This window comes from Camelus bactrianus, chromosome 4 (assembly GCF_048773025.1).
Source record: "Camelus bactrianus isolate YW-2024 breed Bactrian camel chromosome 4, ASM4877302v1, whole genome shotgun sequence".
Classification (NCBI taxonomy): Eukaryota; Metazoa; Chordata; class Mammalia; order Artiodactyla; family Camelidae; genus Camelus; species Camelus bactrianus.
In genome coordinates, this window is record NC_133542.1 from 92362980 (window position 1) to 92379294 (window position 16315).

The 16315-nt window shown below is 34.3% G+C and overlaps 1 long non-coding RNA gene across 6 annotated transcripts in view; it reads left to right on the forward strand.

Moving 5' to 3' along the window:
• The window catches only part of LOC141577554 (uncharacterized), a 732371-nt gene extending 716507 nt beyond the window's left edge, over positions 1-15864 (forward strand). For all 6 annotated transcript variants that reach the window (XR_012506790.1, XR_012506792.1, XR_012506791.1 and 3 more), the window contains one exon: positions 15542-15864. This is a non-coding gene — a long non-coding RNA (uncharacterized LOC141577554). The remainder of the gene's footprint in view (positions 1-15541) is intronic.
• Positions 15865-16315: the final 451 nt, after the last annotated feature.

Below are 16315 nucleotides of genomic sequence, written 5' to 3' on the forward strand. Positions count from 1 at the left end.
GGTAGAGTTTTTGCTGATATTTTCTGACTAAACCAAACAGCACATAAAGATAGAAATTAGGCAGAACCTGCTCTGTGTGATGTAGTCTCTTCCCTGAGGTGACTGTGGCACTGAGATACACACATGGGACAGAGTTAGTGTCTCCAAGTCATGGACTATTGCAAACGAAGTCTCAGCTGATTGTTCCTCCTGCAACCACTTCCCTACAAGTGTTTAGACATATTGAGAACAAGCAGAAGGTAGTATTTAAACCTGGGTTGATATTCCTGTTCATTCCTGGGATCATTAGATCAATTTCTAAAAACATGCTTGTAAAATCAGGTAGAAGCTTGGGTGCTGAGTGGATTTGTTCTTTGCTGTTTCAGCCTCTGAAGATGAGGCTATCTTATCATATTTCTCTGTACAGAAAATAAACATAACTGTGTTTCCTTGATGAGTAATTTATGGGCCAGACTAATGGTTTCAAAATAATTCAGTCCCCTGCTTAGAATCCCTGGTGACTATTGAAATAAATGTATATGAATCCAAGGGAAAAAAACCCACTAAATTTTTACCCAGCAGTTGGGTAATATTACTGTTGATTGGCTAGAAATATTAATGGAGGTCTAAGAATATGTTGCAGAGTGAATTATATTGTGAAAAAAACCAAAACTGACTGATAACAAAAATAGGTGGAGACAGGAGACTGGTGAGGAACATGTGGCTGGAACACAGTACCACAGTGGTACCACACATGGGAAGCAGGAGAGGCTGACAGCAGGCTTACAGTGTGGAGCAGTCTCGGGAACACAAACCAAAGGGACGCTCCAGCGATGGATCTGGGTACGTGTTTCAGACCATGTTGCCTACAAAGGCTCAAATGGTCACTGTCTTATACTTAGAAGGAAGTTTGCCAACCACGAAGGTTCAATTCGTTTTTATACATAATTGACCTTGCATCCAGAATTTTGCTAATTATTTTAATGCTCGTGATTTTTCTTTAGAGTATTTCATATTTTCTACATCTGCAATTATGTCATCTTTTAATAATGACAGCTGTACTCTTTGGGTTCCAATCTTTGTAATTTTAATAATTTTTTATGTTGTACTATGTGTTTTCTCTAGTTGAATAGAAATAGTGTTAGTGGATGTTCAGGGAAAGATAATGTAGTATTTGGCCTATAGGTATGAAGTTAGAGGGTTTTATTTTTAAAGATACTTTGCTCAGAGTAAGAATTTTGTGTTTTTGTTGTTACTTAGCCTTATGCTTCCATATATGTATATATGATTTATCTCCAAGACACACTGGTTTGTAAAAATACAATGGTTATAAAATACAGAGGTTTTATTAAAATTGCTGTCTAAATGATACATTCATGTACATATATACATATACATACATATGAATATATATGTAAGGTATTTAAGAGATGTGCGTGGAAGGATGTACAAGAAAGTATGTCGGTGTTTATGTCTCCCAAATGGGTTAGAAAGTCTTAGAGTGGAGCTAATTTTTATTCTATACCCTTTTGTATGTGTACATTATACGTAATCCTTTTATTTTTTTTCACAGAAATTATCCTAACGAGATACCTTATTAAAAAAGTCCATACCACAACATAATGTGTACCTTGTAGTGATAAATATAGGAAATTTCATTTTTCATTAGCATTTTGACTTAAATTCTTACCGAGCCCTCATGATACACTGGGAACTCTAACAGTCACCTTACACTTTGTAACTCATGTTCATATAAAAATCCTGGAAAGAAACACCCTTCAAGTTCTCAGAATGTCATCTTGCATGTATTGGGTGATGGACATATTATTTTTTATTTATATACTTTCAAATTCTATCAAATTTCATTAATTATTAAAATTCAAATGAACACTTTAGGAAGCATCAGTTTACCATTATGCTTAATGGGAGTAGACAGTACGCATCTCTGGTTTGTGCGGACAGTTTATGATTTCTGTTCTCCAGGGAAGAAGAGTAGTGTGATGATTGCTTTGTACTGGAGGTTTACTTTGCTGATGTTTGAAGCCATCACATTTGAGGTTCTGCTTAGACTTGGGCAGATGATGATGTTATTTGTCATGGTTTTTATCTGTATGCACAGACACCTCTTCTGTCTTAGGTCCAATTGTCATAGTTGTTTAGCATCTGGAAAAGCATAGGATTTTGAGATTGATGCCTTTATGTGGAAGTTTGCTATGTCTCACAGCCACAAAATACTGCCACCCATGCTTCTCTGGCCACCACTGCCCAAGATTTGTTAAGAAGATACAGAATGATCATCATAAACACGTTTTTCACTCAGTGGAAGGGATGGAGGGGAGTCATTCACTGTGCATGCCAGTCACTGTGTAGCTTTCTAATCTCATGTCGAAAGGATGCAGCTAAAGCCCCCTGTACATGAGCAACTGTCTCATCCAAATCACACAGCGTGATTATAGGTATTGTACAACTGTATTTATCTACCATGTTTAAAACAGTATCAACTCATTAAAACTAGCTAACCCATCAGCAGTTGACAGCTATGATTTAAGCAAAGATGCTTCTCCTTAAGCTTAGGGAGCACCACAGAAACTGAGAAGAGGAGATGGCTGCGTACATATCTCAAAACCCTCCTGCTGGTTCTCTGTCCCTTCATTTTAACTGAAGGTTTAAAATTTTTTATTCTGTGGAAATGCAAATATTGTTCTACCACCTGCTTATATCTGCTTTCCTTGGATCTGATTTGCCGCTGGGTTATTACCACTGCGCTTTGCTTGATAATAACCTGGACTCATTTTTGGAGAAAATGACTTCTAGTGCCATTGCTGAAAAAGCCTTTTCCTCTACGACATGTCATGTCTTACGGTTGCCAAGCATGTTTTGTTTGATCTTAATTATTGCTTCAGGCAAAACAAGTGGACTCCCTTCCTTGTTTTGAGCCATAGCAGATCAAGGTTCTGTTATGACGGGTAAACCTGAAGCCTTCATAAAACTGGGGGTTTTGTGTGAACTCTTCTCATTTTGCAACTGTCTTTTTTTTTTTTTTTTGTCATGGTTCATCATTGCTGCCTCATGCTGTGTAGCCTCATGCTGTGTAGCCACATGGCCACCAGAATGACACTTACCATTACAAATAAGAACCCAGCTTGAGTTCCTACCTGCATTTGTAGGGGGAGAATGTTTGAGGGAGAACTGAAAATCAAACCAATTGATTTTATAACAGATTTTAAAGTGTTCCATGTACTTTCATTCATATTTCACTACTTAAGGTCTTACTATACACATACTGTTTTTTAAATATATTTCAGAAAGGAACTTTGATAAGTAATAATTGGAAGAATATATAAAGAATGATTTAATGACCAATAGTGATGGCTGACATGTAATTTATTAATCTCTTTTAAAAATAGTAAAAGAGAGCAAATGGAAATAAAACAAAAAGTGACTTAGATGAAGCAATATGACATTGTCTATATCAAATTGTATATGTATGTATATAATATATACGTATATCATATTGTATGTGTATGATGCATATGTGTATGTAACTTACATCCATGCTGTTTAACAATTAGAATATTTATCACACCCTTTTATGCAATTCTAATTATAAAGAGTAAGAGTACTTTACTCTGAATAGGAGATTACTAAAAATTTTATAATTTGTATCTTTTTCACATCTTCTACAATGACTGTATCTTAACTACTACAACCAAATCTATGTTTAAATCAAAACTGTTATCTTGGGTATTATGTAGAAGTCACTTAAAACACAACAAAGCAGAAAATTAAACACATGCATACACACATGCAAAAACGGGTATTATATACACTGAACTGTGCAAGAGATAGTTCAGGATAGTCAGGCAATGCATAATTTACTTAATCCATTCAAGTTTTGTGGAGTTCCTACATTTTCTACAATAGATATGTATTATATAAAATGAGGTAAATAAGGTTATTTGACAAAGGGATAAATTTAAACTCATAGAAATCATTCTGACAAAAGAGATGATGTGAGGTTAATTCAAACTCCATTAATGCTAGGAAGATCAATGTAAGGTGATCATTTTTGTAGGGAAGTACTTGACCTGGAGATTTAGTAGTTGGAGATAATTACACAGGTGAAAGGTGGTTATTATAAAAAAATATAGCCCCATAGTAGGGCAGACAGATTTCAAACAATTTAGAGGAAAGATAAAAGAGTCTGGGGCATGAGATACTGTCAAGGTAAGTGATGTAAGTTTTCTGAAGTGAGTTCTACTTCAGTATCTTAGATGACCTCAAAGAAGAGGCACATAGAGGTTCTAAAAAATGGAAGTTCTGAGAGAGGTCTATTTAATTTTTTTTTAATGATTAGGTGAAAATAATAGAAAGAAGGAGAGTCAAATGAAGGTTTATGTAAGAGAAATTTATCTATGTATATGTCCATATTTTTCGCTATATATATCCAGGACCTGTACTAACTACATGTATACATTCCTTTAAAATGGCTTCAGAGACAGAACAACTTAATGATTTATTATTACAACTCATAAAATGTCTCTCTCTTGAGGCTGCTAAGTAATTTATCAACCTCAAAAAAGTTTAGACGTTTTCAGCAATGAGAAATTAAGACTTGTAATAATACTAAAAGGTAGTTCCAACCCAGAGTTTTCCTAAGTCCATCACTTTCAATTTTTATATCGAAAGAAATCCACAAAATCATTTTAGGATAATTTAAGTGCAATTTTCCAGTGAATGCTACGGTCATTGGAAATCATCGTTTGGTAAAAATTGCTTATGCCTAAAGGCGGATAAGATGTGGATGGAGCCAGAAGAAAGTTTCTTGTGATTCTTTTCATTATGTATTTTTTTGATAATTGTGTTAGTATGAAGTTAAAACTATCTAGCTTTTATCTTTACTGGACTATGAGTTTAGAACTTTGCTGTGCTAATCCTTATGTTCAATTTTCCCTTGATTTTCACTGTTTTCATCTTTATACCAGCTGTGCTCAGTAAATGTTAAATTGAAAACATAAAAAGAGACTCATTTATTTAACATAGGAGTTTACAAACATCTGCACTCACCTTAACAAAGCAATGATTTTATGTATAAGATCCAGTGACTGCCAAAAGGAGTTGAAGGTTTTAAATATTCGCATTGCGTAGTTTCTGCTTACGGTGGTTTTCACACCAGATTCTGTGTCACTGAGAGAATTTGGGACACCGAAGGCAATTAAAGATAAACTACCTGATGTTGCAGCCAGATTGCCACCAGGAGCGGTGCTTAAGCGATTTTAGCAACGCGGGTGTGCGTGTGTAATGACGCCCCCTTAGAACTCTTCTTAGACGTTACCCAGTGTGCATGTAACGCAGCAGAATTCCGCAGGTAGAACGCAGACTTTGTCTTTATCTTTTTTCAATTTAAATTTTATCATCAAATTATCTTTTTTTTTTGTGGCTTTATACAGGAGAGTATTGAGTTTATGCGGCTATGTACAGTTTAAAGGATTCTGTAATTTCTGTTCTGTATAAAATTCCTGCTTTCTCTAATGGATTTCCTTTTCCAAATAGGATTGAAAAGGGCTGCAGTTGGAAAATGATACTCTAAGGATGTAACTAAAATCAATTTCATCTGAGAAATGTTTATTTTTTGAAGTTAAATATAGTAAATCATCAAGCATATTAATTCACTTTATCCGCTTGTCTTCCTGGAGTTCAGAAATGTCTCACTATCTTTACAAAGAAAGTTAAAAAAAAAAAAAAACCCAAAAATCAAAAAACCAAAAAACAAAACAAAGGGATTAAATACACATAGGGAAGATTATATAAATTGACTGTCTGTTCTTACCAGATTTCAGTCAATAAATTTGGGAACATCTAAATCTATTTAATGTCACCCTCTATTCAATTTCATATTTTTCACATGTGTGTTCTAATACATTCAGGTAGTTTATACCATGTTGATTATAAATATTATATTTAAAATTAACATTTATTTATATTTGCATAATTTCATTTATAATTGATGTCTCAAATCTTTCTATATTGAAAACCAGTAGTCCACGACTGTGAAACAAATGTTTATAAATTCAGTAATTCATCATCAAAACTATTCTGACAGTATGAGTGGAGAATTTGGAATCTAATGGTTCAGTTGTGAAAATGGTATTAGCAGAGAAGAGGTGACCAGAAATACACACAGAGAATAACTTTCTGAGTGAAAAGTAACTCAAGACATCTCAGCCTGATTTACTATAGTACATACTCCAGAAAAATTACTTTTTGAACTACATGGCCCAGTATATACATTTACATCATTTATTTTCATAGTTATAACGGCATTTGCTTATAAGCCTCAAACTATCACAGGTGCACAGAAGTTAATATTTATCCTTGAAGTATTAATTTCCCCTCTCCTTGTCTCCCATTGTACTCCTTTTATACTTAATTCTTTTTTATATTTATTGCCACAATTTTTCTCTTGTTTTCTTAGTAAATGATTGATGGATCTGCTTCTATTGCTGTGCTTACATCCTTTTCTTTTCTTTTTTTTTTTTGAGGGTTTTTTTTTAACATGTATAACTAAGCTAAAAAAAAGTTAACCCAACTTGTGAGTCTTTGTTTTCAAAATTGTGTTTAACTTCTCTACCTTTACGTGTTTGCTATATGTGTAATATACTTATGCGTGTATATGAGTAACCTCATTTTTTAAATCATTATTCGTTCTTCTTGTAATTATTTACTGACTGATTTGTGTTTTCTGAATTTGAGTAAATCGATCCATTTTACTTGTTCTCTGTTTCCCTCAATACCCTATCTTTAAGGGTTTCTTATTAAACATCCTATATCTATCTTTAATGATCTTAAATACTTAACCTACATTTATACATGCTTTTGACAAATAATTAATAGTAATTAATAAGTGCATTTTCCAATAAAGAATAGAATCATGTTATCTGAGCTTGGTTTCTTCTTTAAACTCTCCTACTACCCCAAACCAGTTGATAAAAAAAAAAACTGATGGTTTTTTCTTTTTTTTTGGTTTTCATAACAGATTGATTTTTTAAAACGTATTAATCAATCATTATTTAGGCTTCAAGTTTTATTCATTTACTTTTGTTTACCACCCTTTTGAATCACAAATCTGTCTACTTGCCTATTTACTATATTTTCAAGAAATTATTTCAGAAATGGTTATTGGGTAATATCATTGTTTAGTCTGGCCTTTAAATAAATGACAATGTTTTGCTCCCTTAGACTTGGTTAACATACTGTCTGGACAGAGAACGTCACTTGTTTGCAAAAGTTTTTATGACTTGACTTCCCGGTGGTCTAGCATTCACTTATTGATGAGAAGCTGACGGAAATCTGATTCCATGTGTTTGTAGGTAAATTTTGTTGTTTTGTTCTTATACTCCTGTAATTTTCTTGAATTTCTTTCCTGTTTGAAGTCCTCAAATTGCATTGGATTGTACCTTAGGATGCTTTAGCTTTAGAAGATTTTGTGATATTATGTCTTTATTTCTTCATTGTCACTCCTCTATTGTCACCTTTTGGAACGCCTAGTTCTCTATCTTCTTGTGTCTTTGCAGTGCTGCATGAGGTGATCCCACAGATGATTGGCCATGTGAGTTCCGTTCTTTTCCAGGTTTTGAAATTTTTTTCATGAATATTTATCTGTAAAAAACCAGAAACTATCTTGAAAACATAACTCCCAATCGTATATCTTTATTTTTCTTCTCATAATTTCTATATAAGTTAAATAGCATATTAATAAATTTAAAGTTCCTATTTCATTTCCCTCAGTTTCCTCAAAGGCAATTTTTCATCTAAATTTGATAAAAATTCTTCCAGTTAGAATTTATTTATTTTACTAACTCGATTTTTCATAATTAATTCATTATATTACCTATTAATATTATAAAAATATATAGATATATTTGTGTATATTTTTCCAGCAGATTAACATTTTTATTTAGGATTATCTGTTGAAAGCCTATCCACATGGATAAACATATTTTAATATATAACATTCTATTTTATATTTTACATAAATTGTATTCTTAATTTCCCCAAATATAGGTTACTTCTATTTCATATCATATTACTTATATTTATGAATGTGAGATCACTTTGAGGATGTTTATTATGCTTATGTGCATAGTAATATGCTACTAGTAAATTATGTAAATTAGTAAAGTGAATGTTAGTACAAAATATGTTATTAGTAAAATAAAGTACAATTAGTCATTTAAAACAATAATAATTTTGTCCTCATCAATTTGCTATTTGAGGAGGGCTTAGCAGGAACAGCTTGTTCTTGCTTTAGTCGGCCTTACCTAGTGCACACAAAGGCCAGAGTTTAAATCACCCCCAGGTTTTCTTACTAACGTGTATAGTAATTGCTGCTGTTTGTCAATGGGACCTTAGTAGGGGTCCTCAGCGTGATCTCCCCATGTGGCCTCTGCTTCCTCAGAACATAATGTCTGGGCTCCAAAAGACATGCATCCCCAATTGGGGAGGGTAGAGCTCAATGATAGAGCATTTGCTTAGCATGCACAAAAGTCCTGGGTTCAGTCCCCAGTACCTCCATTATAAATAAATAAATACATAAATGCATAAACTTAATTATCTCCTCCTCAAAAAAAACCCCAAATCCCCATGAAACAAAAAACCATGCATCCGCAAAAAGAGAAAGCCAAGTGGAAGCTGAATTGCCTTTCCAACTTGTTCTAAGACTTCACTCAACATCACTCCTGCTGTATTCTTTTTATTAATTTGAGTCTCCAGAGCTGTTCACCCTAGATAGAGAGTACCAAGGTTTGGAAGAGAAGATTGGATTGAAATATTACTGTAGACATGATGAAAAAGATAATCTGTGGCAGTCTGCCTTCTCATCTAAATATCTTTTTATCCATCCCATGTGCTCAATACAATCACCTTGTGTCCCGACCCTGCACCCCCAAACCTCATCCCATCAGATTATCACACTCAGGCGGAGGTTCGGCATCGTATGATCTAAATCTGGGCCAGCTGAGGATGAAATCTGTCGGGTGTAGTACACCTGTTGCAGCGCTGTTGACTTTTTCTCAGTCTGAAAATCTGTGAACTAAAAAGGCAAGTGATATATCCCTGTAGTGAACGTATAGTAGAGAGACAGGCATGAGGTAACTGTGATAGCTATTCTTTCAAAAAAGGAGGAAAGTGAGGCGCTTGGTAATCACTGGTCCTAGCAATTCTGAAATCCAGCTGAGCACTGGTTGCGAGTCCCTTGCTTCCCTGATCACAGCTCGGACACTCCATGGGTCTTTGAACTATAAGCTTTTGTTTTCCCCTCATGAATCACCCTCCCTTTCCCGTGAAAAAGTATTTATGTTTGCAACTAAGTAGTTTTTCAGCCTATTTCCTGCCTATGTTAGTTGAGAACTGCCTCTGTTTGCTGTTACTGCCTTTATTTTTAATGTCCTTGTCCTTTTAGTACAGGCTGATATAACTTGATTAAAAACTTTGTGGGTTTATACTATTCAGTTCTAGTACAATCCTTTAGGCAAAAGCCACACCCAGAAACTTCTTTAGAATGAACTCTTCTTCATTCAGTACTTTAAAGATGCAACGTTGTCATCAGGCCTTTATCTTTTCTTGTCCACGAGTCCATGAATTAGTTCTATCATTGTCCCTCTATGTGCAGTTAGCCTTTTCCTCTGGATTCTTTCTTCATTTCCTTTCCTTTCCTTCCCTCCCTTCCCTTCCCTTCATTCCTTCCTTTCCTTCATTCCTTCCTTCCTGTCTGTCTCTATTATTTTTTTCTTTTTGAAGTATTACAAGGTATAGATTTCTGTGTATCAATCTTGCTTACTATTCACTGAGCTTCTGTAGTTCGAAATTTATAAACATTTGGCACTTACGTCCTCAATTGTTTCCTGTCCTATTTAATCTTTTTCTTTCTATGCTCACCTGATATTGTCCCTCTTTGACCACTTGATATTGCCCTACAAGATGGTAAGTAATTATTTCACTTGTTCTCACCTTTTCTTTCTCTCTTTTGCAAAGAATCTATTTATTGATATCTCTTAAATTTCACATTCACTTACTTCTGTAGCTTCCAAACTTCTATAAGCTCATTCAGTGAATTTTTCATTTCTGATTTTGTAATTTTAAGTTATAGAATTTCTCTTTCATTCTTTGTTACAGTTTCCATTTCTCTGCTGCTTCTCATCTGTTTGTTCCTTTTGTCAATGTTTTCCTTTAGGTTTTTAAATAGATTTCTAGTATCTGTAAAACACGTTCTTGTGTGCTAATCCTACTCTCTGTTTCATCATGATGTCTGTTTTCATTGACTGATTTTTCTTTTGATATTTCCCAACTTGGGAAATACACTGGGGATTTTTAATTGCATCCTAGACTTTTTTAATGATTGAGTCTGAATTATGTTGTCTTCCTTTAAAAGGTGTTGAGTTTTGTCATCAGCAGTCATTTACTTTCAATTACTGGCAGTATCCTTTGGATTTGTTATGCTTGGTCTTATTTCTTATTAGGGCTAGTCTAATTTTATTCTTAGTCCTGAAAGTTAATCATTACTCTAGTTTATGGTCTTTACTCATGAGGTAAGACTATTCTGGAATCTACATTTAATTCACAAGTAATTAGTTCACAAAGATGTTTACTCTCTAGATAGATGAGAATCAGTGCTCCCAGCCTTTAGGAGTATCCACCTTCATTTACTTCACAGCTTCTGAGGGCCAGCAGTCTCATAAGTAAAGACTCTTCTTATGAATGAGAAGCTCTCTGTCAAATACCGATTGGTGACTCCACACAGACTTCTGGTGCGGGGCCATTTTCCTTATGTCTCGTGGCCTGCATTGCACATGTTAGTTGCTTCAGCAGCAATATATAACTCCATCCTCTACCACCTCAACTCGGTGCATCCACTGTGTCCTGCTGGTGCTTTATGGTCCTCATCTGTGATCCAAAACATAGCTCCATGCAGGAAGCCAGAATGAACATGAAACTCACCTAGTGTGTTACCCTTCTCCATGAGTCATTGTCTTAAGCAGCCTTTTGAATAATAACTGAAAACCCAAGGATGCCTTCCTTACTTTGTCATTGGAGGGTTAGTTTGGAACCAGTTATGCTAGAAATAAACTATCTCATGTGAAAATTTTAGAGGTGAAGGTTTCACATAGTTTCTAATTGAAAATGGAAATTTTTGAGTAAAACAATAAAATGACAATTGACTGTACAATATTCACAAAACTAAATAAGTTTAAAATCAATTGACATAATAAATTACCCCAGTGACACTCTGTTAAGGTAATAGCATTTATGTTCAAAGTCATTAAAACTTAACACAGAACTAAGATTTTTAAACCTCTACACACACACATTTTTACAGATATATACACACATGCATACGCACATACATATATGCATATATCTCTGTTTTTTTCAAACAAGGAGCATACCAACATTTCACAACAGTGTTAAAAACTAACAACATTGATATCTGGATCATGAAACAAAAGAGGATGTGAGATGAATATGTCCTATTAATTTTTTAATACTATTATGATTTGGGCTATAGTGATGACATTGATATTTATTTGACATTCTTCAAATAAACTCAAAAATATTTCTATCTCTAATCTAGTGTAATTTGTAATTTGTTACAGTGTATGTTTGCAGATTTAGCTGTTATTTTTTAATGAATAGGAGCGTGAAGTTTTACTGTGAGAGTATATGGGCTTTCAGATACTGTGGTCAAAGTTCAATTTATGTTAATTACATGAATTTGTATGTTCTTCAAATTATGGAAACTTCCTAAGCTTCTGTGTCATTTAACAAGTAGAAGTAATAATTGATGGTTCAGATGATTCTTAAGATTAAATGAGGTAATGCCTGTGAAAATGCCTGATAGATTGGCTGGCAAAGATGGTGCTGATGGTGTCTTTGTATTGTGATGAGTCAAGCTATTTTGTAAATCAGATAATAATTTTACATGGGTAGATCACAATTGCAGGAATGTTTTATTTCCATTTTTCATTGGTCTGCATTTGCAATGGCTGAAAACTTTTTATTTTTAAGTGCATAAAATCACTCCCTTGTAATATCCATTCATACCATTGATCAACTTGTTAAATATCTTCAAAAAGTCATTGAGAAGAATCAGTGGTGCTCCAGAGTTGTCAAATTAAGCAGTGATTCATTTTGTATATTGTAATGTGGTGGAAATCCATGGGAAGGTGAATTGTTGGTAGTATAATTATATTATATCCATATTGATTATCCTGATACACTCTTTCCCTGATGCTGTCTGATATTATTCAGTAAAACCCACGTATCTGGGAAATCTAAGGCACAGAGATCTAGTAGGTCTAGACTACATAATGTCAGAGCCAGAATTTGGAGGTAGACCTGGAGCCTAGGTTATAGTTATGTCATTTCTATATGTACCAGGATCCATAGAAAGGAGTATTTAAAAGTCTGGGTTGCACGGAGAAGCACTAAGGAGAAAACAACGCATTTGGACAAACTGATAGATGGTCAATATTTTACGTATGGAAGAACATAAAACATCTGTGCTCAAATGAAATTCAGAGGTTGAGGTCATGTGACTGCTACCACTTGAAAAATAAGCTCTCTCTTTCCTGATACTAAAATCTGTAGGGGCAGTATATTTTCAATGCCAGTAGCAAAACAAATACCTTTATCTCATGCTATATCCATAAAAAAATTCATTAGTATTTCTCATGGGTGGTAATTAAATATTTAGGACAGGTAGGATTTTTAGTTCTGGAAGTATTGAGTTACCCTGAGGTTTGTTCAGTTATCCAAAGGTTTATTTCCTTCCAGTTTATTTCCTGTGAAAATGATACACATTTTATACTATGGCTAAAAATTTGTGAAGAAAAGCAACAGAAGAGGACAAATATTATGTTTCTACCAACTCGTATTTTTTGAGCTCTCAAAAAAGGGAGTTGAATAATAGATTTGCTGAACTTGAAGGGAAAGTTTTTTTCCATGTTAAAGATTGAAATGTAAGTTGCAAGCATAATTCTGGTTTACTGCACATGTGTAGTGAATTTTTAAGGAACAAGTTTATTACATCAAGGACAGCATGAGTCAATGGTTTTAGGGGATTCAATAATAACCATGAAAAATCTGCACTGTGATATATTGGCTGTAACAGGTCTCACAAAGCGTCGTGTAGAACTTGCTGAATTGTATCATTGAAGGCCACAATCCTTAGAACAGAGGAAGTTCTTTAAATGTAGGTCATTGTGTTCTTTTGTATAGTCAGATAGAAGTATCCAGAGAGCTCTTAGGATGCTCAGACAAGGAAAGTGAAAACCTTATTATTAATTCATTGTAAGATATAACTCATGATACTTACAGCGTAAGTGACCCGATTATCTTAATGTCAGTTAATAAAGAGTGAACCTTCCAAAGTCTGGGGATTCAGTTGTTTATAATAATATATTTGATATGAAAAAGTGAGCTACTCACAATAGTACTTGGAGTTCTATTTTATCTGTTCCAGAAAGTAGTGTGGTTTGAACAAGCAGGGTAATAATGATGTTGATAGTATTGTAGTAACAGTAGTAGTAGTAAAAAGAAAAGCCCACATTTATTGTGCATTTCACGTGTATGGATTAAAAACATTTAATGTTGGCCTTAAATGTACCTATGAAGGGTAGGGTAAGATTCTGGAGAGAACAGAAGCACATAGAGATTTTTTGTGACTGGCACCTTCTCTTTCTAAAGGAAGTTACCAATCCTCTCAATACTGGCAAGTGATCAGGAGTTGTCAGCTTTGTCTGGGCAGAAGTCATGGTTGCAGGATGGAGATTCCCAAAGGTCAGACAGACCAAAGTAAGTATACTAAAGATTTGCAGGGCTGCTAATGCGCTGATAATTTTCTTATAAGTTATTTGTTTAAGTATGAACTTGTATCAGAAGACAACTAAGAAGTGGAAGCAGAATATATGGAAAGAACAACAGCATTTTTTTTTTTAACATGCTTGCACTGCCAAGAACCCTGAGATTGTAATTCAGGACCCACTGGAGGAAGAGGAAGAATTCCCATTAAACATATCAAGCTTCCCTTTTAAAGAACGTGCTTTTTTTTTGTTTTTGTTTTTGCTTTTCAATTCCATATATAATTGAGATCATACAGTAGTTGTCTTTTTCTGATTTAATTCATTCAGCATTATAATGCCCTCAATTTCACCCATGTTGTCACAAATGGCAGGATTTCTGACTTTCTCATGGCTGAATAATATTCCATACATATATGCGTGTATGTACAATTTTCTTTATCCATTCATCCATTGATAGACACTTATGTTGTTTCCTTGTCTAAAGAAACAGAGAGTAAAATGTTGGTTGACAGGTCCTGGCAGGTGGGGGAAATGAGTAGATTTTGGTCAAAGGGTAAAAAATTCCAGTTATAAAATGAATAAGTCTGAAGATCTACTATTCAGTGTGACGTACACCATATTACATTCTTGAAATTTGCTAAGACAGTAGATCTTAAACGTTCTCATCCCACATGCAGACAAATGTGATTATGTGAGGTGATGTGTTAACTAAGTTCATCGGGGTCATCATTTCACAGTATTTTTGTGAATCAAATCATCATTTTGTATACCTTAAACTTATAAAAAATATACCAGTCTTATATGTCAATTGTATCTCAGTAAATCTGGAAATAAAAAGAACACAGGAAGGCAGGACTCTTTAAAACAGATTCCAATAGTGTGCACTGGACATGCCAACATCCCTTCTTTATGTGTCTGACTTACTTCTTATTTAATAAAGAAAATGAAGCAGTGCAAATAAAATAATAGTTTAATGACAGAAAGAGGAATGTGGTTAGCTACACTCTAGGAACAAAGGTGAGAGAGAGGCACAGTGAAGCCTTAACAAAAACTTAACCTGAGTTTGGTTTAGCGCAGACATGATGGAAGTAAAGTAGTCATTCTCTAGCAGGGAAAAGGGCAAAACTTTCTTCAAGAAAAGTAACATAACCCAGATTCTTAAAAAATGAAAATAGGATGTAAAATTCATTAAAATAATTTCTAGACATGTCAAAAAAAAGAAAAATATTGCTAAAAACAGGAGAAAAAGAAGGTAAAGAGGAATGGACCATTAAGAAATCTAGATACTGAAATATCAAACCAGGACTTGAAAGGCATTATTATTAATGTATTCAAGAAAATAGAGTAAATAAATGGCAGAGATGAACAGACAGGTAATTTCACCAGTGAATTAAGTTTATTAAAGTATGTAAGACTTTTTGAATGACATGTAGTATCTCAAATCAAATATTAGACCCATGAGAAAATAAGATGGGTTGCCTGGAAGACAGATCTGTTGAGAATATTCAACTGAAGCACAGTGAGGGGTGGGGGGGAAAGGAGAAGTCAACATAAGACAGATGTGAGAAGATGATGTCAGAGAAAATGAACAGGTTCACTTGCATAGACGGGATTAAACTGTTGGGCTATTACCTCAGGTATAATGAGAAGTTACTGAGAAGTGTTACACTTTGGAGCAGATGACCAGATTTATGTTTTTGCAGATTCCTCTGGCTGCTGTGAAGACGGTAGGCAAGGGAGCCCACTTAGAAGCCCAGCGTGGTGGTACAGGTAAGCGGTCCCAGCGATTTGGATTACGGGCTGGCCGTGGAGGAGCTGGTTGGCTAAAGCTTGAAGAGTGAGTTTCAGGGATTGATCATTGATTGGATATGGGAGAAAAGGAAGTAATGGCAATAATGGCTCTAGAAAGTTATAAGAGAATTCCTTCATTAAAGATTCAGAGTCAATATGTTTAACAAATCATTTAAGGGGTAAAATATGAATAATAACCTTTTCTTGCTTGATTTTAAAAACTGTATTTCTATAAGTTTTAATTAAAACCTTTAACTATTTAAGTGTAAAGTTGTTTTAGGTATAATTTTCCCTTAATGTATGCTTAGTTTTATGTACTCTTTAAATGAAAAACTCTGGATAGCATCTTCAATCTATGATCTGTGTTTCTATTGTCATAACCATGTTCTGTTCATGGCAAGATTTATACTCTGTGTGTGTGTGTGTGTGTGTGTGTGTGTGTGTGTGTGTGTGTAATATATACTTAGTGTGCATTGTATACCCCATTAAAATAATCCAAGGATAACATAAAAAGCGGTATTTGGGTTTTAATGTATCTATTTTTTATTGCTGTTTATTTTTCTCTGTCAGTATCTGTAGTCTTTTTCTGTGTACCAGCTGTAAGCCATATATCCTTAAAAACACTGTTTCTTTCATCCAGAAATGTGGTTGTATCAATGCCAACTGCACTTCCTATAATACTGTCT